Source organism: Simochromis diagramma, unplaced genomic scaffold, assembly GCF_900408965.1.
Source record: "Simochromis diagramma unplaced genomic scaffold, fSimDia1.1 OVJJ01000463.1, whole genome shotgun sequence".
In the NCBI taxonomy this organism is placed as follows: Eukaryota; Metazoa; Chordata; class Actinopteri; order Cichliformes; family Cichlidae; genus Simochromis; species Simochromis diagramma.
The window spans coordinates 5,895,102-5,922,962 of record NW_024386941.1 but is presented as its reverse complement, the minus strand read 5'-3'; the positions used below and the strand labels follow the sequence as shown (position 1 = coordinate 5,922,962).

The 27,861-nt window shown below is 41.6% G+C and overlaps 1 protein-coding gene and 1 long non-coding RNA gene across 9 annotated transcripts in view; both read left to right on the top strand.

Annotated features, from left to right (window-relative positions):
* robo1 (roundabout, axon guidance receptor, homolog 1 (Drosophila)) overlaps positions 1 to 27,861 on the top strand; it is a 197,030-nt gene that overhangs the window by 88,065 nt on the left and 81,104 nt on the right. The gene's annotated exons all lie outside the window — the stretch shown is intronic.
* The window catches only part of LOC120737219, a 64,920-nt gene continuing 38,105 nt past the window's right edge, over positions 1,047 to 27,861 (top strand). The window contains exon 1 of the long non-coding RNA XR_005696699.1: positions 1,047 to 27,861. This exon is cut by the window's right edge and continues 35,788 nt beyond it. This is a non-coding gene — a long non-coding RNA (uncharacterized LOC120737219).

The window sequence follows — 27,861 nt, the reverse complement described above, 5'->3', positions numbered from 1 at the left end:
GTGATAAAGACCATTTGTTCAAGATTGTAACTAAAAGTATTTCAAACATTATGATTATTTTTCCATGATATAAATCCTCAAATGCCATTCTTCTTTTTTTTCTTTCTTTGCAAAACACTGAACAAACAAGACTCCGAACTCAGCAGGGGAAAGTAAAAGTAAAAAGTGTTTCTGAGATTACTTTAATGTGAGTGAACAGAAGAAGCAGAACTGATTTTTTTTTCTTAACCCTTTAAGACCTACCATAGAACCAAGTCCGCCAGAGCTTATATTATATTTTTACATGCTGTGGAGCCATTTTTGGGAGCATTTCAAGTTGATATGCATCAATACAACCATTATAGCCCAAATTTTAATAATATGTATGCATTAAGTGCATAGTAATTACATAAATTGCAAAAAAGTGCAATAAACTACAAAAAAATTGAAAATCGTTTTAGTTTTTTTTAATATATATTTCTAGTTAGAGAAATTTAAGATGCATGTCCCTCAAAACTGTAAATACAAAAAAGTTGCACAAAATAGTTTCCCACCACAGGAAATTTAAGTGTCTTCATAGTTTTATTTTTGAAATACACCAATTTTTATATAGTGCAGGAAAAACGAAAAATAAATATTATAATGTAAATTTGCAAAAAAAAAAAACAGCATATGCATCAAAATAAACCATTTCCAGCAGTGCAATTTTAGTTCCAAGCATCCCAGAAATGACACAGAAAGTCATAAAGTCAAACATAACTTTTAAAAACACCAGTATAGGCTCATAAGGCCCTGATGGTTAAAAAAAACAAAAAACAAAAACAAAAAAAAACTACATTTCCTCAAAATTATGTCACTTCCGGTTTCGGGCAGGTGACGGCAGACATGCGATAGTTCGCGCTGAAGTGTTACAAACAGCTGATCGGATCGGCAAAGCCTGTTTCTGGAATATTATGTTTTTGTTGCTGCAAGTGCTTTTTATGCAGTTTTTGCAAAGCTATATGTGGAAGGAAACCGTGACCTAGGACAGGCTGATGGCATAAGATGTAAGTACAATTCCTCTGGTTTCATATGCAAAAAAAACCCTTATTACGCTAGCTTAGTGGTTGCAGAGCTACCTGGATTTAAAAATAGTTACGCAAAACGGAGCGTGCTTTAAAGGGTTAAGTTAATTATTTGAATCTTCTTACCAATGTTCCACTAAAATGGAAATGAATACCTTTATTGATTTTTATATATTAAGTAAGAGAATCATTTATAATGGTTATAATTTTTTAAGTAATCACTTCCAGACAGGCACAAAATGATAATCGTTGATATACCCTGTGATCTGTCAGAGTAGATTGTTTTACCCATGCTGTGTACGAGTCCCTGAGAGGCTCTATGAATAGCTATTTCCCTTTTCCTGGTTGTGCAGATAGTACAGTGAGGTAATGGACGGCACACTGCTCCACTTGAGTAGGCGATAACCTCAGGGCCTGCTGTGTAGTGGCCTGGCTGACTGCACAGTGCTGACCGCACAGGGTTGGCTGCAGGCTTCATATCCACACACAGATTCCTTTCTCCAGAGGCAGGGTTTACTTTTTACAGCCACTAACAACAGAAGCAAAGGGATGTTTACTTGAATTCGGTCCACACCATATAACTCTTTTCAGCCAAGTTTACCCCAGAATCGCATTGATCTCAATGCTGCTGTGAAATCTCTGTCACCATGTGCAGCCAGCTGGCTTCACCGACTCTCTGATTAGTAGGGGTAGGTCAGGGCGTCAGATGTGTTGAAGGCGGCTCAGTTGATCCTGACAGATTCTGGGCCATGCCTGAGGGTCATCTGCAGAGTGGAGGACAGTTGGCTGGCATGCAGCAGTCCAAAGGCAAAGAAGCCACCTCCCACTGATCTGAAGACCCTCCTGTCTCTTTTGCAGGACATCTCTTGTACTACATCTGTTGAATATCGAAAAGTTGGGGTCTTTGTATTGTAAACGTTTCAGACTAATCCTCTCCACCTGACACACAACATAAACATTCCAGTTGACTTTGTCAAACATTTCTTTCTCCGCTGCCCTTACCCATCTCCTCATCTCTTCTCTTGTGATTATTTTTCCACTGCTGCCCACTGAAATGGAACACGCTCTGTGACTGAAACAGCTTCTTTCACTGCCTGATGGCAGAGTAATTATTTATTTGTCATGGTCTTTGCCTTTCATTAACTTATTACGAGAGGAGCAATATAGTGCAGAAGGTCTGGGTTTATAAATTTCATCAACTTCTTGTTCACATCCATCTTTTTTTTTATTATCATTTTCGGGGTATCGCGCTTCTTTTAATCCCCTTTTTCAGCTCAGCAAATATTAAGAACTTTGAGAAGCAAAATGAGACTGTGAGGTGAAGAAAGAAAGGAATAAGGGTGAAAGAGCTGACTGATTTTGAAAAAGAAAAAAGAAACAGGACAGCTTACTCCACCAGTAGCACCAGTGAGTGTGCTGGCAAGCTGCCAGTGGCCTGGAGGCAGTGCGTTACAGCTCTGTGGCAGTTATTTGTCTCAGGGAGGTTCAGAGCAAATTGGTGCAAACGGCACAGCCAGGGTCTGCTTCGTAAGTCAACATGCAGCTGAGGCGTGGGCTCCACACCACAGACGCTCCTTGGCCTTCACTCCAATCTGTTTCATGTTGGAATGCAGACCCGGTCCACAATCTCTGAGCCCGATGGCGTGTGCATGTGTAGCTGTCAAAGCTGCCTCAAAAAAAGAAAGTCTCCATTTCCTATTAGAGTAAAATATTCATGTTGCCTATGAAATGTTGGATTCATTATTCATGTTTATTTTTTTATTTTGTTCTAAATAGTTCCAGGGTGTGTACTGCTGTTCAAACCTATTTCAGTCCGCTGTTGTTAATTTTGAAATTGCAGTACATGGGTAGCAACTGGTTACTGTCTAATTACACTCCCCACAGCACATAACTGTCAGCTTAGTCTTTGTGAAACCTCTGCAGGGGAGATATGCTCAACACATGCATTTCAATTAGTCGTCTGTATAGCCATATATGCATAGAGCAATTTTTATCATGCATGTTACGTGTGGTCTGTTGAACTTAGCGTCTTTGCCGCTTCAGGCTGTTTGCATAAATCAATGCATTCCATTTAATTAAACCTGGAGTATCCATTTGCTATGCTTGGTCGATACCCAAGCCCCCCTTTTGAGATGAAAATTTCTGTGATACACAAGCAAGCCCGGAACTAGCATGCAGTTCTTGTTAGTGACTTGGATATGTACCTTAAAACTTTGACCACGTTCACTAAATATTCATAAGAAGCCTCCTGGCAGATATTGGCTGACATAACTGCCCTAAAATGGAGTTGTCACTCCGAGCAGTGATGGCAACCTGGGGTGAAGGAGAGAAGATGCTAGTGTCTCTTTCAGTCATGTGAAAATGTGTCAAATGCCACAGTGATTTGGGGATTTTTGGAACATGGTTTTCGCAACCATGCAAGCGTAACCTCGCCCACACAGCCCTCCCCCACCAAAACTAATACTGCTGGCACGATCGGAGGCCAAGCGCTGAAATTGCTCACCATGGGAAACAGTAGAGTAGCAGCAGATAAGAGCCAGAGCAGCTTTTTGACAGAGTTTTAGGCGCTTTGTGGTGTTTTACAGTGAACACGGGCACAGAGCCTAAAGAGAAACACACATCCTGCAGAGTGAGAGAAACTCGAATGAATGGATTGGTTTACACAAGAATGATGCTTTCGACAGAGCGAGATTTCCTGTGTGTGTGTATGCGTGTGTGTTCATGTTTAATTCCATCAGTCTGGCAGTCTGTGTACACTGCTCTACTGAACAATGTCTAGTGATGTATTCTGTGAAAGAGACTAGAGGTGCAGGTGTATAGGGATGGGTAAAGCTCAATGTGCCTTCAATCCCTTTATGCTCCACCCATCTCTGACAGCATAGTGGGACAGGTGAGACAAGCAGGACGTGTCCTCCAAAAGTACCTGAGAACCCAGAGTCCATTTGATTCCCACTCTGTATCTATCACCTATATTATCTGATTGTCACAAGTAGAATTTCGCCATTAAACGATAGACACAGAGCCGGGGTGAATAAGGCACTTTGTAATGGTGACAATATACTCCTTTATCTTAGGTTAGTCTTTTTAGTGTGATAGATATTGGCCTCTTTGATCTCCCTATATACAAAGACAGAATGAGTGTAGCGCATTAGATGTGCTAAACACAGCTGTTACACACTGACACGAGGCGCTTTCTGCCTTACAGATCTCTCAGTGTGCATTCATGCAGTAAATAACTTGTGTCTGTTAACGAGGTAGCTAGCCCAGACTTACCGAGTCCACGTCAAGCACTTTTCTCTGTTTCTGTGATGGCTTTTGCAATCCGTCCATTTACATATGATGACATTGCACAGATATCTCTGGATTTCTTTGGAAAAGGCAAAACTACCTCACAGCTATGTCTGTCTGAGTGTTTGGACACTTCCCCAAACTCTTGTGCGTCAGATCTTTTTTTTTTTTTTTTTCACCCCCCGGTCGCCACAGTGACTGCTTATTCATCTCGATGTAATCCTCGCCTTTGGCTGTAGTGCAGAACAGGAGGTTTTGTAGGACAGCTGCTGGATCCCAGGATAGTGAAGTATGATATTAACATTATGAAGTGCTAGTCTAGGACAGATAAGATAAAGTGTGTGAGCTCTTGAGACCAGTGGTCCTGTACTACCACTTAGGAGCAGCACTGATAACAGAGTAGTTTCCCTTCCTCTACTCTTAAAAACTGAGTTGTGTCCAGCAAGTGTATTTTACTGTGCTCTTTTTTTTTTTTTTTTTTAATGAAAATGTGTCCATATTTTTTGAGTTATATTCCATATGGTGGTAAAGCTTGCGTCAGTGCTGGTGAGAACTAGATGAATGCATGCTGCTAGATCTAATCTCCCCTTCTTCTGCTGTGAGTCGGGTATTACTCTTGTTGGTAGGTGTAATCTCTTGTTGGTCTGAGCCCCTCCTTTGGCCAGAGTCTCTGCGTATGTGTGTTCATACGTCTTTGAGGCTTGCGCATTCATACGTGCCTGCATTCTGGTGTCTGGTCATATGATGAGGTGTTCTGCTCTGCAGACACACTCTGGTTATTAAACCTGGGTTAAGCCCTCACTTGAAACCTTCTATCATGCTTCTCGATCCGAGACGATGGCGTTGGGGAGGATTAAGGGGTTTGGAGACCAGAACTTTAGGGGTTTTTGCCAAAGTTTTGAAAGTGTGCTCAAGAGGCACATTCTGCCCCAGTGTACACGAATATTTTTGAAAACTAGTTTTTATCCTTCTTTATTCTAAAATGTAATCTTGCCCACACAAGTGCTCTCTGTCTATACGATAACTCAAAACTTAAGCTGTGTCAAGAGCATGCTGTTAAGAGATTTGGGAACCAATCGCTGGCAATATAAACCTAACATCAAAGCTATGTTGAGCAGTCAGAAGCACTGATAGTTCAGATTTCCCTGTCTGCATTGCAAACAGTTTCTGAATCTCTTCAGCCTTAAACAAGTTTTGCAAAGGGTCAGTTTTTACTGACCCAAAACTGTGTTCGCATTTAGTTGAAAGGCTAGCGTGCATGGAGAAAAATGTTTTTAAAATTGCACAGGCATTAGTCTATAAGGTCAGGATCCAGGGATTTTTGCTGTGTAACATACCATCTATTGATAGCCTCAGCTCTACTCTCACTCTCTCATGAATGGGAGAATGAAACTTATTGCTTGTTTTACAATTAGGGTAAAAAACACAACCAGTAAAATTTCACCAAAAATCAAAAAGTATAGTAAATATTTTTTGTGTTTATCTTAAACGACTGTCTCATACTGTGATTTACTCATGAAGACAGACACCAATTTTGCACATGTGACAGACTGTACAGACTTTTTCTAGCATTTATTTATATCATGTAAACAATACACAGAAGGTCATTTAGGAAAAGAAAAGATATATATATATAAACCTCAATAACAACAATAAGCATATTTCTAATATAATATATACACTGTTAAAAACAAATGAAGCATGTATCAAGCAAATAACATGAGATCGATAAGTCTTTAAGAACTTTTAGTTGTAAGTTTTGGGTTAGGGTTTTTTTTTTTTGCTAGTTCTTTTCCTTTACATTGAACTGTAATGTTCACAAACTTTAGAAATGGTTAAAAAAATATTAAATATAAATTATAGTGACAGGAAACTGTGGCAAGTGGACAGCACACAAATATGTGAACTGGTTGTGTAATTTGTGGATTTCTAGCTTCTGTTGGGCTGTTGAGAGGCAGTTAGGTGGTTGTCTGGCAGTATAAGCACAGATGGGCTGATTCTGCTCAGCTTCAGTGGACTGATAGCACAGAAAACAGTGTTTATGCCACACTCGTGTGATACGAGCCTTTATGTGATATGTATTCCCTCTTAAACTGCTATCTCCTCTTTTCCTGCCCACTGTGTTTCTCGCCTTCCCCTTTTTCCTCACTGTTTTGCTTTCTCTCGCTCTGTCTCCTGTGACTTGATAAGGAGAGAAAGATTGAAGTACCGATGTGTATTTCCACGACCTCTGCGAAGGAAAGGGAGGGGAAAGTGGGGGGAAAAAAGACATCTGAAATTTTATCAAAAATGTAGCATGTTGCTGAGCCTGGAGCGTGACAGGCAGGAAAAGCTGGAGAACTAAGCAGTCGACCCAAACAGTGATAATAATCTGCCTTGTGCTATCTGACTGCCAATGAAATGCAGTCTTCTTGCTGCTGATTATGGAAAGCCAGAGCCCTGCAATCACTCAGTGACAAACAAACAGGAGATATATGATGGCATTCATTTGTCATTTAATCGCCCTTGGTCGCTGTGGTAGCTACTCTGATCATTAAGACACAAATTGGGAGAAAATTAGTTTCTCCTTGTCATGTTACATAGACAAGAGCGTGTCCAAGAATAGGACCAGTATGAATGAAAGTTGATGCCCATTATCACAATGTAGTTCTTCCACAAGCTTTCTTTTCTTCTGACCTTTCTGTAATTCTAACAGTTCATTTCTAAGCCCCAGATATTCAACATGCTAGGTCATGTTACAAATGAAGGGATTGGCTCCATTACCACAGTGATTGTGTACTAATGATGAAGCAAATGAAAAGAAATGGATGAACTGGAACAGCAACAAACTAATGCTATGCAGGTTGTATCTGAAAGCTTTTATTTGACATGTTTAAGCATCTGTCTCACTAGCTTCACAGCGAATGTTGTTTGTGCAGCTTGGGGTTAATTACATGTGCAGTGATCATAATAATCCTCGATGGAGGGTATGTAAACATATACATCTAACAGTCTAATTTGGACAGTGAAGAAGAGGGTGGCTTGCTTGAGCAGTGAACAGAACAGAAACACCCTCACCTCTTCTTTGTGCCCCTTTGACCTTTCTAAACAGGGTGTGGCAGCAACACAAAGGGAGCTCCGTGTAACCATATACAGGCAAAGAGTTGGATAAAAGACAGACGGGAGACGTCATGTGTAAAAGGAGAAAAGTAGAGAGGATCCATTCAAAATTCAAACAGTAGTCAGTGTTGCTGTGGGTAAGTTTGAAATAGCTGACATGTGACTCACTGAGGCATGGTATTGTATGACCATAGTGATGTTGTTAAGCTTAGGGGTGACATTTCTATTCTCCCTACCCTACCACCCCCTCTCCCACCGCCTTCTCTATGTTTCTTTCTCTGTCCACCTTACACTAGTATCAGATTCAAATCTGTCAATGGTGCCTTAGTTCTGTTTAGCAGATTGGCTCACATCTGATGGATCGGATAGACAGGCTGTCAATAACCAGTTGGGATCTAGCTGGTTTCTTAACCCCTAAAAATACCTCGGGATTGGACGCTTACTGATTCTAGTTTTCAACACTTTCATTATTCCTTTCTTGTTCTTGAGAAAGGAAAACTTTTAAGAGGCACTATACCACACCTTACCTTTACTCCTTTGCTTTTATAGTGTAACTTATTTAATGTTTGGGCTTTAGAAGCTACTTTGCTGTCTGAGTCATGTCAGTAATCGCAGTGTGGAAGCGCATGATCTTGAGACCAGGCCTGTGCATCCAGTAGCGTTTTTCCCCTGCCAATGGGATTAGTCCAGAGTGCCGACTCTGCAGGTGGAAGCCTAAGTTAATTTACCCCACTGTTTGGAGCTATAATAGCTTATTGATTGTCTTACAGAGATGCAAAAAGCAACATGGAAGGGCACGGAGAGGGGAGAGAATAAGTTAATCATCACTCATTGTGTTGCCAGGATTTAATCACATTAACCAGGGTTCACTACTGCTATGTAAATTCACTTTCAACCTCAGAGGAGTCGGAATAACTGCTCTGAGACAGACAGGACCCTGCTGATTTTGTGAAACCTTCCTTCAGCTGCGGTTTGGTCCCCGTCGGCCTGGTACTTTCTACCCAGCACCCACCTCGGTCCTGAGGGGATGCAGGTTCTCTGCCCAGAGGCCCAGCTTAATTCATGCTAAGCTGTTGGGTTAATTTTAGCTATGCTATCCAGTGGTGACCACCATCTGCTATACTGCTCCTCAGGTTGTCTGAAAAGCATCAGCCTGGCCTCTCTCCATGATTCAGACCATAACTCTCAGACAGCTGGTTGAACCATCACTCATTTCTTCTTCTAGTTTTTTTTTTTTCTTTCAGGCTAAAGTGCTCCTGTTCAGTATGTATATGTGCGTACAGTAGGTGCAGGAAGACGTGTGTGTGTGTGTGTGTGTGTGTGTGTGTGTGTGTGTGTGTGTGTGTGTTCCTTGGAGGAAGTCTGGCCCATTAGCGCTGCCGTCATATGCACATTCTTACTATGGCTGGTTACCTGGAGACTGCACATTTTGCTTTTATTTGACTGGCTGCCGTCTAGCTACTAAAACAGACTGACACAATCTCTCTTGTTTAAAAGCTCCAAGCAAAGCTGCTACTAAAAATGTGCTCTAGATCAATACTTAGACTATGGAAGAGCTCTGTAGCGCTTTCTTTTTTTCCCTTTTTTCCCCCCAACCCCATCTTTCCCAGTTAAGGTTGATTTTGGGACTAAAATCTGTTGCTCATCACATTTACTTTTTGTGTTCTTTCAGGACATCATATTGGCTGCTATTTACACAGAAAGCAGCAAAACTTGGTTTAGCTGTGGTTGGACTTTGCCCATGCTTTAGTCTGCCTTTTATCAATCTGTCTGCACCCAAAGACTCAGCTAACCAAAAGCAAAACAATGGGACAGCGAGGAGAGAGGTGAAGGAGTGAGATAATGTAAACACAGAGGCAGAAAAATGTTGACCTCACACCCTGTCTCACACACACACCGACACTGACCTGATGGCCGAATTCCTATCTGGCAACAATAGGAGAAACATCTGGCAAAACTGTCCACCTAAGCCCAAATCTAAACGTCATCAGGTTCCATCTCCACCAGGTACAACATTTAAATTACTCTCTTGTCCACTTAAAAAAAAGAAGCCTTGACGCGATTTTAAATAATTGCGCAGTATCTGCTGCTTTGAGATCAAACATGCAAAAGGAGAGATAGGAAGGAACAACAAAGAGAGATAAACTATTGAGGAGAAAATTGCGGACAGGCTGCCATTAAGCGTGGGATGAGAGAGTAGAAGAAGGTGGCTCCAGTTGGACAGAGAGTCTCTTTTGGCTCGTGAGGGGAAGATAAGGGGACAGGTGGTGTTCTGTTCTCTCCAAGATCTCAGACAGCTGGCAACTCTCTGCCTATAAGCATGCTGCCATACAATGTGTGCATGTCTCCGAGAGCGCGTGTATGCATGTTTGTGTGACATTTGTTTATAAGTTCTTGTGTGTTTATAGCTACATGTGTCTGCATTTGGAAAGTTGTTTAAACACTTGGCAGCTAAGATATGTTGCTGATGTCACTCTCGAGTCATATTTTTTATTTTTTATAGTTGTTTTTGGTTTTCTTCTCTCTGGAAACACAGCAGCTTTTGACGATTTTATGCCAGTAAATATTTTATTAGACTATTTTTATTCATGCGTGTTGAGGATTAAACGTGTCAATAATCTGTAGATTCTGTATGTAGAAGAGCAATGGAAGGTGCACATTTTTGACATTTACTACAACCCATAAAATTTGGGTTTATGAATTTGAAATCATTGCATTTTCTTTTTGATTACATTTTATGCAGTGTCCCAACTTTTGGGGGCGTACTGGGGTTGTACATTTACCTTTATCTGTGCCTCCACTACAGTCATGGTCAACAGTGCACAGCAGTGCACAGTGCTTGGGGAAAGAATTAGCAGTCAAAAACCAGGGAGGATGGAGAGAAATGATAGGTTGCTAGTTAGTAGAATTTAACAAACCCTGCTTAAAGAAGTGAATGTTTTTCAGTTTTCTATATGACAAAAAGTTGCACAACCAATTGTGTTTGTGCTCATTTTGAGGTATGAATGACCAGTTGAACTGTTGCCTATATTTTAACCTACACCCTTAATGTGAGAACAGCAACAAAATTGACAGATTTTTGTTGTTGTTGTTGTTGTTGTTAGGCTTTTTACTGTAGGCAGGATTCTGCATCGATATGGTACCACCCTGCGGTGCCTCATGAACTTTATTTCATGACCAATGAAGACTTTTCCATGCAAAGCAAATGCTGGGTTGACAAATGAGCCAAAACAGAAGGGACTTAAAATTCCTCTGTGCTGGCCTGGCAGTATGTAGCATGCGTGTACTGTGGTTAGTTCGGAGTTCTTTACTGTGTTGGCTTTGGGCTCGTTCCACATACAGCACTGTGTTTGATCTGGCAGTGTAGCGGCCACTGAGAAGAGCTTGTGTCATCTCAGTGGCAGACTGCTTTTGTTTGCAGAAAAGAAAAAGAGATGGCACTAAATGGTCCAGAGGCGCTTATTTGCTGTTGGCAAACAAGCACTGTCCTCAGTGGTGAAGCACTCAGTTGCCACAGTGGCCTGACAGCTGGCTTTCATCCCTGAGCGCCACAAAGTTTGTTCACAATGCGAGTTGCTCTTAAATGTAATTCATGCTCTGCGTGGCCATCGTGCTCTGGTGGAGGCTCAGAAAAAAGATTCCCCTCCAGCACTGCTTTTGGTCAACCGAATAGGAATCAATTTCCTAGACCGCTATTGATTGGTGTCAACTCTTATGAGTGTTCTTTTTTTCTCTGTTCTTCTTAATGGTTTCTTTGAAGTTCCTTTCAACTTCCCACCTTCAATAGAACAGTTGGCTTGCACCTGATTCATTGATGTTTCACGCCCCAGAGGTCACCTTGATGAGGGTGCCTTCTTTGTGGCAAAGAACTTTTTCATATGCAAAAATTAATGATGGTGATTTTTTTTTTTTTTAGATGAAAGCACTATCAGCACTTTCTGCATCCGCGCTCAATTTATTTTCCCCTATCAGTCTCGATTAGAATCTAAACATTTCACCATATATGAATCATGGTTACATTCCAAATCTAATCAGCTGTTAAAGCAGACTCGTAATGAAATATAAAATCCTTTAAAGACCATAATGACACTTGCATTCAGGCCAATGGGGACACATATTTCATCATTTATGCAGAATGACTCCTTCAAGGTTCCTGGTACCTTCGTGTGTATCTCTTAATTTTGACTAAATATCTAATTAACAGTCGTGGAGATAATTCTGCAGATCAATGATTTTAATTTGCTTGGGAGCTTTCAAATACATGCCCACTGCTTAATAGATATTGTGAGTGGAAATGATCTTTTTGTTCAGCTAACACACTAACAGAACAGCTAGCTTTGAGATTCACCATTTAGTGTCTCCTAGTCTTGAGACAAATGAGCAGCACAGGCTTGTCTCGGCAGTGACTGTGGAAAATGCTACATGAAAAATTGCTGCAGTGATTAGATCACACACTGCTTGCATTCAGACATGGTCAATTCCTTACATTCGCTTTGCCACAAGAACTTCTGCAGCACTGCTTTCCAAGGTTGAATGGCATCTGAAATATAGTTTCCCTTCATCCTGCACAAGGGTCCAGCCATTTCCCCTTGAGGCAAGTCCACATAAAGCCATCTTTGTCTTCCAGACACACACATGTTTTTATAGCTGTCCTCATAACTAGAAATATATTCATTCTGAACATCAACTGTTTTCCTTTTTGGCCATAAAGTTGGAGGAATCCTGTAGCTTTTCACTGTGGCATGCAGGACACAATAGAAATGTCAGCATTCAATTTTTCTGTGATACCGAATCATACATTAAAGTCTTTGCAGGTGTTACAACAGTATGCATGCTCCAGTGTGAATAACAGTCACAGTACTATGGAAATTCTTGTTGCCTGGTACATGTTGGTGTAACCTTGAGGAGCACGTAAACCCAGTGTTGTCTGATGTTTATGTGTGACTTTCATCGCTAAGCTTCACGTGTCAGTTTGGTATTTTCTTGTTTGGGTAAAAGATTCTGATTTTGTTTATGCAAATGAGTGCCAGGATATTCCACAGAAAGAATAAATATCTGAAACAGGTCAGGTATAGAAAAACTAGGCCAAGTTCTCAGCAGGAAGCTTTCTTTGTCGTGTTGTGTGGAAACTGTCAGAAGAGATGAGATCAAGGTGACTATTCTGCTCATTCCAAACAACCTCAGAGCTTACGGCCGTTGCCCACTCGCTCCTTGGGGCAGCCAGAGCAGAGCATAAACCCTTAAAGCAGGTTTTAAACAGTCTGGTGTCGAGGCTGTGTGTGGCATTTCTGTTCAAACGCCTGTGTCTCCTCTCTACTGCTCTCCAGAGCAGTGCATGAACAGAGCTGTTTCCCTGTCTGATTTATCTGTGCAAGGTGAGATAAGACACTCCCTCAGCCCGTCTGTTAATCCTCTCTACTACAGATGGAGAATGAGCATCAATCTAGCTTTTAGAGAAAAGGTTTGCTGCATGGAAATGGTAGACTACACATTAAATGCACAATTGTATTATCTAGGCTATCTCCCCTTTCTGAGGAATTTAGTGGAGGAATAGGAAAATATTTAATCTCAACGGGGTTCTCGTTGGCAGTGGAATTTTAAGAATATCTTCAAGGAGGCAGAGACGGTCAAGGGATTTGATACATTTCCTGGAGAACTAGGAACTGTTTTTCCAACTTGGTGGTAGTTTGTAGCCATATTTCTTCTTAGCAGGCCTGTACGTAGCAGAATGAGACTGTTTAACCCTGCAGGGCTTTCCTGAGCTACAGCACCTAGAAAGCAGGATAAAATACAGTTATTTGGGTTATACAAACACTTCACCCTAGTTATGAATGTCATGGAATATTTTATCCAAGCGATGGTGGGAACCAGTTTCAGCATATTATAGTCCACTTTTGCCTGTTTTTTCCATGCAGTATTTTTTTGTTCATACAATTTCTCCATTTGATCTGTAGTGAGTTCTCATACTTGCTAAGTACTGCACTCACTGGTCAACTTTGATGTCAAGCTAAAAGACTGTACTCCTGCACAACTGTGTTCAGCAGATGCTCACTGAAGGCTTTTTTCTGCAAACGAGCCCAAGTGAGTTTGTGGAACAAAGTGAGATGTATGAGTCCCAAGGGGACATTTTTCAGCAAGGATGTGTGTCTGAGGGTGTGGAAGTGTGTGGATGCGTGTGTTTGTATGTGCACTTTGGACGTGTGGAGAGACTCCAGATGAAACCCATCCATATCCCTGACATGCGTGCATTCATCAGGAAGCTTCAGCACCAATCTGCTGACAGCACTGCCTGTAATTGGCTGACAGAATTAAACATCTCTGCACTAGACAAGCAGAAGACAAGTAGTCTGATGTGGAAAGTTGCGCAATGTGACCTGCGAGTGACGACCGTATTACCTCTACAGTGTTTAAAGTAGAAAGAGAATAAATTGACTTGGATGTAATTTCACCAATTATGCATGCTGCATGCTGAACTACAACAGTTGCCACCCAGCTGTGTTTTTGTTGTTGTTATTCCTTTGATCCTAATCCAAATAAGTGTCAACACACATTTGAGAAAATGACAGGGATTGGCACCAAAATATTGAAATTTTGTTGTGGCATGCATACTTCTCCATGTGGAATTACACTTTGGATGATGAGGGAAGTTACTGTGTTTAACAGTAGAGCATAAAACTAGCTGGATGTCATTAAGTTAATCAAACGAATTGTGTTATCAAGCAGAGTTTTAATGAAATCCTCCCAAGTGTTCCCCAGGTCACAAATAGAATATTTGTGAATGTCTGAAATGAAAGGCAATATAAAATGGAGAGGACCATTCACTTTCACAAACATGTGCAGCTGTCATACATGCACATGACTGTTGTCAGGGAGAAAGCATTATGGACATGTCATAGAGGAAGCTCACAGTGTTGAACTATGGAAATGGAAGCTCTTCAGCTGCATCTCTTTGATGTAGCAGACAAAATGCAGGGATAGTATCCCTGAAGAGCACTTATGCTCGGATCCATCCCTCCCTCTCTGAGGCCCAGCTGCTATCATTTATAAAAGCAGGGTTTTTACTGTACAGTATACCATTTACATGATAATCTTCCCTTGGTATATGAAGCACTAACACAAGCCCATTCTACACCTTCCCACTCTTTTTTCCACCCCAGTGTGGTGCCTATCATTTTACCTGAATTCTTAATGAGTGATAATAATTAATAAAGTCTGTTCCAGCTCCCAGACATTACTGGCTCAGCTGTATTTTTTTTTTTTTTCAATAGCAGTGTGGTCTTGGTGATGATCCTCAGCTTGCCTGCGACTGGTATGTGTCAGTGAGAGAGTTGGAGGTCCTTTCTCTCTCTTTGACCTCCCTCTTTACACCTTTAATCCTGTCTGTCTCTGTTTATAAACCTTATGCATTTTGACAGGCAGTGTGGGGAGAAAGGCGGGTTTGGGGGGCAAAGGTTTTTTTTTCTCCCCCTTCCTTCCTTAGCCTAAGTTCCCCACTTGTCTGCCAGTAGGCAGAGACACTCGAAAGGTTTAAAAATAATCACTCCCGTTTTCAATGGAGGGCTTTCTAATTGGGCCTGAACTGACCCCTGAATGTGACCGTGCCGTCTGGCTTCCATCCCTGCACTTGATTGAAATGGGAAAAGTCGACGGAGATTCAGCTCATTCTTATTTATTTATGTTTGGTCGTCCCCTGTTTTGCATGGCCCAGCAGTGGATTAGCACTCTTTAGATGGACCCACAGTTGTGGGGCCCCACCCCACCACTGCCAGGGCTAATGGTGTATGAGAAGGGGGTGGTACAAGCTGTCTACCTCAATACACCTCTTTAACTGTGTCTCCAGTCATCAGTCCCACAATGTTTTGCACTTCTAACTCAAGTATAAAGTTTCAAATTCATTACTTAAGAATGGCTGCATTGTAGAACTCATAGTGCTGTTTACCAAATCCGCAACTTGATTCTGTCTTTTTGACACTTTGGCAGTAAAACAGATATTTTGATATTTGTGGGAAAATACCTCTTGTAAACAGGTTTGATGGCACGCTTGTGTACCAGGAAATGCAAGCAGGAGGCAGGATCTTTGTAGGCTAAACACATCTGACCTGGTCACAACACTGTGTCCGTTTATTTCCAGTTTTACGTGCTGGAAATAAACTCTGAGTGACAGCTAAATCTGCAGGCTTATATGAAAAACTAAGCCACTGTGTAATTGAATATTAGTTAAATCCTTGCCATACTACTGAGCGTTGACCTAAAAAGCCCAAATGTGTAATTGGAGTACTGTGCCCACTTCAGGCATCACAGTTGGGCTTCTACCATTGTGTTTATCTTAAGTTAATTAGATCATCATCTCTTTGTTATTATGTTTGTCAGCGATTACCTCAAGTCTAGTACCAACCACAGCGGAGCGTCGATTGTGAATGTACAGTATTTGATGATTCCTTGTTTAGATCCCTTTTCTTTTCCATTTCACACCAGCTTTTAAGTTAGATGAATCTGATGGCTGCAGACATCATTTGGTATCATTAGCACCTAGTCTTTGAAAAGCTCTGTGCATGATTATAAATAAAATATCACAGGCAGGTTTGTTAATTTGTATTGTGCACTGGGTTAGCCATCCTCCTGTGTTAGGCTTTTGAAACGTTTTGCTAAAAAAAAAAAGGAAAGTATGAAGTAGTGTTACTGGGCCTGATTTTGAGGGAAGAAAAAGTCGAAAATTGATCCCATTTTTCTCCATCTGTGGAGAATTATAGACCTTTCTCTATGCATAATCTACTCAGCGAGCTGTCTGCTTAATACTGACGAGTATTTGAATGGGTGAGGACATCAGCTGAGACAGTAGCATTGACAAAACATCTCTAATTAAAATCAGTGTTCTTTCTTATTTGTTCTTTGTATTATCTGGGTTTTGCTCGGTTCTCTTGGGACCAAAATAATTTTCATCAAGTTCAGCTCCAAATGAATCATCTTCATGCATTTAGATATATTTGCTGCCATAAATTGCCGCGCTTCCTAATTGAAAGGCTTGTTAGCGAGGAAACAGCCAAGAGACTTCAAAAACCCCATCTGTATTTCTCCACTTCGCACTCACCCTGCAGATGTCTACTGCAACTGTTTAGTGTCCTCCTGTGTTGATCTGCTGAGATGTGAGTCCTACAGGAGTGTATTAGGAGTCTGATGGGAGTTGTGCAGAAAAAGAATACAAAAGATAAAAAACACAGGTCAGTAATGTGACCGTCCCTCTGGCAGCAGATATAGCATAAGGGAGAAAGTGAAGGAGAAGTGCTGCTATTATCTCAGCCAGTGATGCTAGCAAAGTGTTTTTAAATCATCTTTCACTCCGTACCCTAAAGTGCCATACATTTTCCCTTTTAGATGCTTCACCCATTGGTGCCTCACAGTCACTGGCTCACTTTGTTCTCCAAACCACCATACTATAGAGCAGCAATGACTATGAATTATTGCAGTTCCTCAGATACCATTAATGTGTATTTTTTTTTTTAAATTGCTGAAACAAACACAAAATGTTAAGTACTGAGTGTAGAAGTGACAGCATCAAGTATTGTACTCTTTCCCCAATTAGTTTTGTTCCATTTAAAGAGAAAAAATGTACCAGATTTATGTTTTAAACCTTTAAAGCCACAACATTTGGAAAATGTGAAAGTTTAAATGGCAGAAAATATTAAGAACTAATATAGAGAACCAAAGAGTGACTGAAATGTCCTAGTCCATTATAGTAATTTGGTAGAAGCTGGTTTTATTGCAAGAGAAAGAGAGGAAGCAGACATGATGGATGTATGGGAAGGTTCATCTTACCACTCTCAGCAGGGGTGCCAGATAATGTGGGGCACTTAACAACTACACAGGAAGGAAGAAAGGACGTGACTATATTTCTTATTTATTTTCCACACAGGCGGCTGTTTACTGAATCAGAATGCCAAATCTCCATCTGTTAAGTACAGCACTGCAAAATTCCTTTGCATTTAGAGAGATTTTAAAAGTTTATCATTTAATGCATCTCTCTGTCGATACTGTAGCTTTTGCTGGCACAAAACAGGAGTGAAAGGATAATTAAATTTCAGTATAAACATGTATCTGTAAAGCACGCTCTTTTCTTTCTGTCTTCATTTTCTGTTTCTGTCTCTCAGCATCTCTCAGGGCTCTTAGTCTGCAAGCAGTGGTAGAGTTGACATTTAGCCCTCCTGTAGACAAAGAGCACTGGCAGAGTGAATGAGGAATGGAGGGAGTAACTGGCAACTCCGGGGCACAGGCCAGATGGATTAACTTGAAAGGCATGGCATTGTAAACCAAATTCAAATTAATCCCTTTTTTGTGTCCCTTGATGGAACAATGGTTCTTTCCTGGGCCTCCGAGAGACATTGACGCTGAGGGGAGAGTCAGGTCTTCACCATATCCGACACTATTCACATCACTGCTCTCAATTACCTGCCACAGAAATCAGGCACTTTCTCAACACTGGCAAAATTGCCTCACATAATTCGAAGCAGGACCCGTGAACTGAATATATTTTAATATTAATTTACAAGTCACAGTTTGTGGTGAATATGCACATCTGGAAACCGGTTTCATTATCTGACCGGTATATTTTTTTTTCCTAGACTGACTTCTATTTTTAATGCAAGTGCACCTTTGGGATTTCCATATAAAATAGTTCCCCATTCTCCACACCATTTGGCTCTGTCCAGTTTTTTTTTTTTTTTTTTTGGTGGGCATGTCTGTTTCCCCCGTGGCCTTGACCAGCTGAACAGCCTAACAAAGAAAGTGAACTCCAACACCCCGTCCACAGAACAAAATTCATGAGTCCCCCCACGCTGCTGCTGCTGCTTCCACCTAAAATTCTGTGGGGTTTTTTTTCTTTTTTACTGAACCAACTAATGCAGTGCAGTCGTGTCACTGCTATAAGACTGTTTGTGTTTGCCAGCTTTTCTCTGTTTTCATTGTCTTTCTCAATGACCCATACTGTTCCATATTTTATTTTAATGGGAAAGTCCGTTAGTAAATCACTCGTAAATTCCTTTCGGAACCACGTCTTAATTCCTCCTCCTCCCCCTTATTTGAGCGTGCGTGTCTTTGTGAGTGCATAACACACAGCAAGAAGTAGGACAAGAGGTCCCACTGTTACAGCTTGTATTATTTGACGCAGCTATTCATTAATTATCTTCTCTGTGCAGTCTTCCTTATCGCTCATTGTTTCCTTTTTTTGTTTTCTGCTTCAAGCACCTTGTTCTACTCCCAGCTCTTTGTTAAATCATTTTGCCTATCCAATATCCTTGGGAATCTTTGAGTAAGAAAAAAACAAAAGGAAGCGTGCGGTATATGTATTATTACTATCTGAATTGCTTGCTTGCAACATTTATATATACAAGTATATTTTTACATACAGTAAATTGAAGAAAATGAAGACTGAAACTTGAAAAGCTTTAGTGAGATAAATGCTGATGGTGTTCAACATGAAAAAGGACACGTTGAGCAGAGAATAGATTTCCGGCTGTCACTCTTGGATTTTTCTTCCTTACAAATCTGCCTCTGAGGCTGTTTGTTGCTGACTGGCTCTGAGGACAGATTTATGCTGTGTTTAAGTTGGCCGGAAAAGCTTGAATTTATCACCAAAAGGGTTTAGAGGAACTCCTACACTCAGCGTTTGAACACACTCGCGCAAAGACACCTCCAACGCCTGAATGTCACACATGCTTCTACTTCTGCAGCCCTGCTCTGTTGATGGTGCACTAAATGATCCATAGCGGTGTATATGGACTGCACCTCCTCTTACTGGTCACAGACACTTGCTTTTTATTGTTAGCTCGTACAAATGTTGACTCGTATTTTATCATCAAATCAGCACGGTGCAGTGTTATTTAATGTGCTTAATCTTGTCCTCCCACCTAAAATAAATTAAAAAAAATAACAGTATTCCAACCTTATGCATTAGACTGCTACACCGCTTTGCACTACAGAGCCTTTTTTTTCTGAGATTCTGTCCCAGAGGTGACCCCTCTGGCATTCACCACAGCCTATGTGGCATAACGCTACACCTCAAATGGTTTACTCACAGAGCTATTAATAAAAACCTCAGTGACAAGCACATCAGTAACAGACAGCAAGAATGTCAGTCAGTCAGTTATAGACAGTGGGGCACATGGGGGAGAATTATAGACAGCAGGAGACTAAAAGTATGCTGAAATCTGTTTGTAGAACAGGGCGTGAGGAGGAAACGTTGATATTTGTGCCCCTGCTGCGCTCTGGGTGCTGTGATGAATGGTGCTGTATAGCGTTTTACTGCACTGTGCATTCTTGTGTCTGGGCTGTTTACTGTTACCACACCTCACTTCTCTGTGTAGCGGTAACCAGCCTGGGTAACACATGGTGCTGTCAATGCCAAGAACATTGCCCCAGTGTATTTATTTTGACCCCATTTCAAACCTAATTCACTCCGCTGCCCAGAGTCGTCGCATACCAGTGGCATAGCTTCATGCACAAAGCTCAAGAGATCTGAAGTGTAGAAAACAAAACAGTATTGCAGCTGTAGGAGGGAATCAATGGGCACAATTGTGGACATGACAGAGGGGATTTAATGTTCAGCAGGATTTTAAACCATTAGCTACCGTCTCTTGTCTTGTTATCCAAAATGCCCATGTTGCACAGCTGTATGTTGTTTTTTTTTCTATGTGTCTGATAGATTCCATGCCTTGTTAAGGCAGGATTTAGTGTCAGTAAATCCACATTAGCTGCAGGAAGGACAGTGACCTCTCCAACTGTAATTAGACAACTCCAGTTCGGTGCTTTGGAGACCAGCCACAGACACGACTTTCATCATGATGTGTGGACATCAGTTGATTGGTTGGGGACAGGTGAGGATAACATTTTGACCTTCAGTATGTGTCTGCGTGTATATGTGTGTGTATGTGTGTGTCTATTTGTGCCTCAGGAACTCATTGACTTGGATTGCTGACTTCTCAGAGGGCCTCTTGTCTCGTTAGTGAAATGTCGATGGTTCCAATGTTAAGTGAGGGACATTAGCTGCTGCGACGGCTCTTCCAGCTCCCTAAAGTCTTAACGACAGCAGGTCCAGCCTGAACGCTTTCACCTGCTAAATGACAGTCAAGTGTTTAAACTTGCTGGTTCGAGAATGTTAACATCCGTGAAGGAAAGGTTTGCAGCTACCAAACACACACACGCACACTCACAAACACCTCCACCTCAACCCCCCACGCCAGTTTTCTATCTCGGCGCCATCTTGGCATGTACCCCATAACAGTTGTGGAAAGAGGGGAAAAAGGAAATTCAGTGTTCGGTGACAACTGTGAAATCACTTGAGATGGAGGTAAATTGGAGGATTAAGCTGGGATTGAGCCAGAGAAGTGCACAGTGACTGAAATGGAGGAGGAACTGTTCCCAGCAAAATGCACTGAATAGATTTTTAGAGCCTCTGTAATTGTCTTTCTCTTTGTCTGCTGTTCTGGAAAAGCACCGACTCCCTCCTTTCTTTTATTCTTAATGTTTCTTTCCCTGGCTGTGAGTTTCCTTCATCCTTTGTTGAAATCCTATAGGTGGCAAACAATAATACTAATCATTAAGAGTTTTTGTTTTAGGCCTGTTCCCTATCTAATTTGATAGAGACACTCTTAAATATTTGCAGGTTTTCTTCCGCTGTCAAACTATTTCTGGCTGCTTTTTTCCTGTAATATGCTTTCTGAAGTTGTTTACCTCCCTGCTGGCCTGTTCACAAGTACCACACCATGTGCAGCAATGTGTTGTGACACACAACACACTTTCAAGCTCCTCTCTTCTCTCACCTGCCTGTTCCTGTTCTTCACATTTACTGTGCCTTTATACAGGTTGGCTTCCTCACAGTTTTTTCCACATGCCTTTGTCTGCCGTCAGTAGCCCACCCGTAAAGTCTGCTTTCCTTTTCATTCTTCTTCCCTTTTCCTCTCTCCAGCACTCTATCATCTGTTCACTTTGCCTTTTTGGTTTTCCACAGCACGCCTGTTCCTCATCTCCCTCTGCCACTGGATTTCTTGATTCTCATTGGCACTTAGCAGTGGTACCATTCCTTACTTTTCTTCCAGCTCGACTCCACTGGATGACTGGAGCCCTTGTTGAGGTGTTGTTGTGGTTATTGGCTCAGGCTTTTTCTCAAGGGGCTCCTTTAGCTTGTCTCTCTTCCCCGAGTGTCCCTGGCCCCTGGCCTCCAACTCCCACGCCTCTTGCCTCTGCCACAAAGCTGCTGTCAGTTCACAGGCCACATGTGTCAGGCCTCAAGGCCTTATTTAAGACCCAAGTCCTGCCTAGGCGTCACTGCTCCAGCAACAGAGAGGGCACCATGAAAGAGAGGGTGTAGACTATTCAGCAGCCTGGAAAGGCACAGGGGAAGACTGAACAAGAAAAAGTGATGGAAATAAAGCATAAACACACTCTTGGAACAATTGCTCTCAGCTCAGCTGACTCTGTGAACTCTAAAAACAGTGTTCTGTGTGTGAATAGGTAGAGTGACTATTCACCCACACATAGTGCCCCCAGTTCATAAGGGTTTATAAAAAAGTGTGAATATGGCAGTTTGGTTGGAGGGGACAGTGGAGCTCAGCCAGACCCGAACACAACAGCCTCTCTGTGAGGCTGTCTCTCTCAGCAGTGCAGGAGCCCAGACACATTAACAAATACAAGCCTCCAATAAAACAGAACCGCTGGACAATGTTCTGCCAGCTCTGCTATTGGCCCTGTATGTGAGGCACAGGAGAGTCATGCCCTTCATTCTATTTAAGTCTATTCTTGGGTCTGTTTTTCTCTATTAGCTTTGCGTGAACAAGCGGTGAGTCATTCCATTTCTGAGCGTGCCAGTGATTTTATTTTATTAATTTATGAGCACATATTTTATCAAGCTGTTAGACTCCAGCTTTGTACGCTATTTTTTTCTTAGTTGTCATCTTATACTGTTTGAAACTGTGTCCATTTGTCTTGGACACACTGGAGACACTCAGCAGTACGTCAGTGTTTTAAGGTGACGTTATCCTTAAATAGTACTGTGACTAACCAGGTAGAGATGACTGACTCTGTCAACAGATCCTTAAAGTCTCTGTGTGGGGGGTCACAAGAGACAGAGACTCTAATTGACAGTCAGTGAGTGTCTAAACTCAGTGTTACTACAGGACTCTCAGGGCCTTGATCAGCCAGTGTGGAGAGACGGGCAACGGAGAGCAGGAAGGAGACAGTCAAGACATAAACATAATTGTCCTTTGGTATTCAGCCCTTACTACTGTTGCTTCATGTGGCACAAAATGAGAAAGGAAGACTGTGGCCCAAATGATAAAGGTTAGGTTTTGTTTGACCCTTGAATGTGAATGCAAACTCATTTTGTCTCTGTTCTTGCCCTCAGAGGAGTGCTTTAGTGTAGGTGGTGGCCAGGGTAATGATGGTTTCCACAGCCATAAAGAAAAGAAAAAGGAAAGAATGTCCATCTCAGTTGTGGGAACAGAACCATAAGCAGACTATGAACAGAAATATGCTCAGACACAGATGGAGTTAAAAGGGGGACAAGGCAAATTACCTCTTTTGCCAAGACCCAATTTGACTGGTCATTAAAGTTTCCTCACTGTGGTCAGGAGGCAGTATTGGACATGAAAGGTTTAAATTAAAATGTCCAGCATGAATGCTAGTAGATATTTGCCATAATACCTATAATGGCATTTTCTGTGGCAGATTAGTATTTTGTGTGATTTCACATTTCATTACTTCCCAAAGCCATAATAATAAATTTTGAGCTTCAAGAAATCTGAGCACTTGTTTGACCAACTATTTTTTTTGTTGTTGTTGTATTTTGTTTTTTTCTCATGGTGTATCTTTACTTTGTGGTCATTTTCACACCATCGTCGTGCTACACTATCATGCAGTGTAGATGAGCACCAGTCTTCAAATGAAAAATTCATTTTGGTGCCTTTGGTGGATCTTCTTTGCCGGCAACCATTTTCACATGAAGCTTCCCTTGTTGCCTTCCATTATCCCCTTTTAATTAATGTGTCTCCCAGAGCACATGGTGTGCAGTAATTAACGACTAATTGCACCCAAGGTCAGTGGATTTATTCATTTATCTGTTCATTTGTTTAGTAATCATCCTTTCTGGTGGTATTTTTATATCCGTTGCTGTCATTTAGGTCTGTACCCCTCCTTTCGTGTTTCCCTCTGCAACAAAACACCTCGCTGGAGGTGATGATGGCCTTGAGTAGGAAGCCAGTGCCCCATAAAGGCTTCACTACTAGCTGGGAATGCCTAAGGGAGCTTTTACTCCTTGTGGGCCGTGTAAAAGGGCTGGCTGCCTTAGGATATGCAGTCTCTGGTGGTGGTGTTGATGGTATGTTTGGTATAAACAGTGTACTCATAGGGTCGATGCTATCTGAACAGCTAACATATTCATGGTTTTTTTTATCCAGATTTTTTTTTTTTCTCATAGGTGAACAGATTTATTTTCTCTCTTTGTTTTATTTTATCAAGCAGATCTTTTGTCTGTGAGAGATGAGGAAAAGACTCCCTGTGATCCCCACTATTCCCTTTGCTGAGCTTTTGATTCTGGTTTCCTTCATGTTCACATTGCTTTGTCCTTTATTAGTATGCCCGTGTAATGTAGTCACACAAGTGCACACTGGTATTTTTCTACACACCTAAACTGAGTCTCATCCATGAATGGCCAAACAGACAACCCACATGCCCTTGCACATTGTCAGTCAGCGGGGTTTCTGCTCAGCATGTGCACACCTTGCTTCTGTCATTTTTTTCCATATTAAAGTGCTGGTGTGGTGGGTTCCTGCTGGTGTTAGGGTAGGGGCCTTGTCCCAGGGCTGTGCATGTGGGCCTAATCCTCTCATTAGTTCAGCCAGTACTGGGTGCAGATGGCACATTGGCACTGAAACAGGGTGCACACCCCCTATCTTTCTACCACAGTCACACCCTCACTGGTATATGGCCATTATCGCTAATGGATTGCTGTTGGTCTGTTTTGTTGCATATGATGCTTTGCTTGTGTGCGTGTTGGCGCATGTGTGTGCGCATCCTCTCTGTTGTTCCATTGATGATGTTTATCGCAGTTTAGTCCAGCTGTCTACAAAGACTGGTGAGAGTTTAGATGTTTGCAGGACGGTTGAATCAGCTGTCACTTGAAAAACATCTTTTGTAAAAGCCCATCTGTACAATTTTAAAACAGCAGCTCCATCTGATCTTAATGACATGCTGTGAGAAATGAAAAAAAAAATGCCATTGTGACATTTTCTGATACAGGCTGAAAACAGGGCAATCACACATTATTGTCTGTTTTACCTTTGTCTCTTCATGATGGATTGTTGGAAACTGTTATTTTCATGCACTCTAGTCTCTGCAGCTGATAGTCCCGCTGATTATCCAAGGTCCTAAAAGACATTTACAAGGCTCTCAGCAAAACTGACTCTGCCAGCCCATGAAATAACAAACTGTTAAAAACGTTCTTGTAAATTTTCTGCCAAGGGGCTGGGGGAAAATATGAGCAAACTGGCAATCGAGGCGCAGCACTTGAGGTGCTGGGAGCTATTGCGCTGACAAAAACCAGAAGCCCTTCCCTCCTTCGAGAACGTGGTTGTCGCCACTCTGCTACAAGGTATATGTGCTGCCACTCCAGTTAAATATAGGAAGTGTTTCCAACCTTCCAAGAGCACTTTTTTAATTTATTCTAACAGTTCTTTGACACAGTTTGTCTTACTAATTCCATTTCCCTTTAATACACAGACAAAGTTAAAGAGCAGTTTTTAATATTCAAGACTGGTCTTGAGTAAGCCTGAGTATGAAGTTTTATTAAAACTGAGTGGAACAGATATACACTGCTGGATGTGAGCCAATCATTGACAGATGAAAGCCTATGCGTGTGTGTGTGCGTGCAGCTCTGTGTGACTGTTTGACTGAGTGCGTGTGTGTATATGGAGGTCATTCTGGGCTTCCTGTTGACAGCTGCAGGCTGTGGGCAGATTTACTCCGTGGCAGATGCTACTAAGGGACACAAGTCGGTCTTGAGTTTATGTTATACCATTTGGCTTCATCTATTTATGGAGCAGGGCTATACAATGGGAATAGGTAGACTAAGCAAAGCTTCTTTCAATAGTAAGATGTCTTGACAATATATTTTTTAAGGTGTGTGTGTGTGTGTGTGTGTGTGGATACCCTCATTATCAGATGTGCAGAGGAAGGCATGCTTGAGTTCTCCCTACAGAAGAACACATTCAGTCTTTAAAAATCCACAATAGACTCACTGTGACATTCTGGTGCCTCCTTTCATCCTCTCCTTCCTCTTGTCCATGTCTCCTTCCGTGCTGCAGTTCTGTTCAGTGTCTTTACATTGTGGTGTCACATGTGATTTGTATCCCTCCCTGAGATTTTTTTTGTGAAAGGGGATCAATCTGGGTTTTCTCAGTAGGTGAGTGAACATGGCCACAGCTGATTATGGCCATGTATGCCAAAGACTTCTACCACAGCATTGTCCCTTGAGGTAGGAGGAATGGTCTGGCTTTCCTCATGTGGATACTGAAGTTCACTTTTGTTGGGGAGCCCTAATCCAGATCTAGAGGGTCTTTTGATAGATTCAGCAACCAAAGAAAGTTGTCATCATCTGTCCTATGTGAAAGCTCCATCATCTCAGCTTTTTCTTAATTTGGGGCTAAAGAAACACTCATTAACTTAAGCTTGGGTTCTTAACTGAGCCAGTCGAGTGACTTGTGGATTTGTATTGTATGTGTTGGCAGTCTGAGATCAGGGGCCCAAAACCAAACAGAGCACGTGACCTTAACCAAAAAGTCAAACATAGGTTTGTCATCAGAGGCACAAATGTGGAAATACTGTAGGTTCATCTGGTCAGCAGTAAAAAATGCAGACTACAAGCAAAGCCTCAGACTAAATGAAAGGCAGACTGGAGAACAGAGAGTTTAAACTGGTTAAAGTGTGGTATTTTGTTAAGCACTGAGCTTTTTCTGCCTTCTATTGCTTTTCTTTACTTTCCTTCTTCCCCAGACACATAAATAGCCTGCCAAAGTCCTGAACAGGTTAGACCCTGCTTTGAGCAGTGAAACATGGATTCAGTTTCATTGCTCAAACATTTACCATTTAGTTTGCTATGTATCAGCCTGCACTCTGACAAAGGCTGCCATTGTACCGGAGGGACATTTTTTGGCTTTTCTTTTCCCTCTCAAGGCTTCAGTGCTGTATATTCAAAGGGTGCTACATGTCAGATAAGTTTCACTTTATGCCCACAACAATCATGGCTCTATTGTTCAAACGAGGCGGTTTTGTTTGCAGGCCCTTGACAGGGGAAAGGATGGAAGGAAGAAAACAATTTGATTGCATGTTACTCTAAACCAACAAGACACATGCCAGTGCTTTTTGCGTTTTCTTTTGCTACTGTCTCGGTTTAATTTTAATGTCTTGGCTTGTTGAACATTTCCTTTATTTATAGACTTAGGGGTATGATGGCCAGCTCACACTGGTAGATTCAAATAGCAGTAAGTGAAAAGTGGAAAACTGCATATATTCCCAGAAATATTGCCAGGAAAATGTCAGCGAAATGCAGATAGGACGCTTATGTTTAACAGCTCGGCCTCTCCGAGGTGCTATTGGGATCTGGTGAGTGAATTTTTTTCATTCTTTTTTTTTTTCTGTCTCTAGTGCTTCTAATGCCTCTGTTCTGTGTTTTGTTCTGTTTTTTGTTTTGGGTTTTTTTTTGTTTTTGTTTGTTTGTTTGTTTTTTTTAAAAAAAGGAGGGAAAGAGGAAAAAAACATTTTTATTAGATGACTCATTTTACCAGATAATTCAAACATGAATTTTTCTTCAATAAGCAGACTAGATTTACACTAATCAGATGGAATGGAGTTTTCTCTTGTAACAAAATAGTTATGCTACAAGTAAGAGTAAGTTTTCTGTCTTTATCATGAACAGATGATGCCAGTAGGAAGTACATATATATATGTAAATGTCCTATACGACATCAATGAATCTTTATGTTGAACACCAGTTTTTTAAATGCTGGTATGTTTGTTGTACTGTGATTCCAGTTGGTGAGACGGAGGTAGACTAAATGAGAGCCAGACTGTTTTCTGTGAGCCCTGTGAGGTTAGTCGTGTTGACGAACAATATCCTGGCCTCCCCTGGTCCATGTCTCCTAAGTGACTCTCAGCTACATGACCTCCTTTTCTCTCGGCATCACTCTGTCATCATAGTACTTACTCCGGTCTCCGCTATGACAGCTGTCCTTTCATCAAACATGGCCTTTTCAGATGAAGCCTGAATAACAGTGACATAGCTTTGTTGGCAATATTCAGGATGAATGATTTTAGCTGCCACACTGGAGCTCTAGTTTGTGCTAGGCAGCGTCAGGGCCCTCCTGCGATCCCCCTCTGTTTTAATCAAATC